The following is a 1,089-nucleotide window of genomic DNA, read 5'->3' as shown; positions in this document are numbered from 1 at the left end:
GCCCAAAAGCAAGAACTTTAAAAGGGCTGATAACCCAGTAGGGAAAAAATAGGTAAATTAATGTAAAGCAGTACTATTTATACTAAATATTTTTGGTTCTAGAAAATAGTAGAATGTTTTGTTTTGTTTGTGGTGCTGGGGATCAAACCCAGGGTGTCCTGCACGCTGGTCACGTGCTTTACCATTGAGCTCCTCCCAGCCCAGTGTTTTTCTTTAAAGATGTATCATTCATGTTAACATGTACAGGTTTTGCTTTTTAATTTCTTTATTTTTTTTTTATTTTTTTTTAATGTATTTTGTACAGGGTTCACTATGCAACTTGTAGTGATCCTCCCATCTCAGTCTCTCCAGCACTGGGATTATAGGCGCTCGCCACCACACCTGGACTCAGTGGCTGGCTCAGTGGGCCCAGGGGCGTGGCATGTGGTACCAGGGAGCAAACCCCAGTCTCTGTGCTTGCCTAAGCAGGTATTTAGTCTGCTGAGCTATCTCGCCAGCCCTGCTGTTTTTCAGTTTCTAAGACAGCTAATAAATATCAGTAATAAAACTCACATAGGAACCAGGCACACTGGTTCACACCACCCCAGCTACTCAGGAGGCAGTAGCAGGCAATTGCTTGAGCCCAGGTATTCAAGGCCAGCCTGGGCAATATGGCAAGACCTGCTTCTCTAAGTGGATAAAGGAAATGAATCCATCTAGCATAATCAAAATCTTTGGGATCTTCCGTACTTCTGAGTATAAAAATGTCCTGAGGGGGGCCAGCCAAATAGCTCATCGGATTAAAGCACCTGCAAACAGGCATAAGGGCTAGGGGTTTGATCCCCAGGCCTGTCCCACCCATGGGGCATGCTGAGATAGCAATTGAGACTGGGCGTGGTGACGCACACCTATAATCCTAGCTTTTGGGAGGCTGTAAACAGGCCGATCACTATGAGTCCGACCTAGGGCCTGAGAGATAACTCAGTGGAATAAGTGCTTGCCTGGCAAACACAAGGTCCTGAGTTCAGTCCCTGGTACTACCAAAAAAAACCAAGTCCAATCTAGTAGGCCTTGAACATCCTGTAGACCTTTCCCTAAAATATGAATAAA

The 1,089-nt window shown here is 45.1% G+C and overlaps 1 protein-coding gene across 3 annotated transcripts in view; it reads left to right on the top strand.

Moving 5' to 3' along the window:
• The window catches only part of Dnajc16 (DnaJ heat shock protein family (Hsp40) member C16), a 39,822-nt gene that overhangs the window by 24,060 nt on the left and 14,673 nt on the right, over positions 1-1,089 (top strand). The window lies entirely within an intron of this gene.

The sequence above is a fragment of the Octodon degus genome, unplaced genomic scaffold (genome assembly GCF_000260255.1).
Source record: "Octodon degus isolate 3935 unplaced genomic scaffold, OctDeg1.0 scaffold00092, whole genome shotgun sequence".
Lineage (NCBI taxonomy): Eukaryota > Metazoa > Chordata > Mammalia > Rodentia > Octodontidae > Octodon > Octodon degus.
The sequence above is the reverse complement of the archived record's forward strand: the minus strand, read 5'-3'. Positions and strand labels throughout refer to the sequence as shown.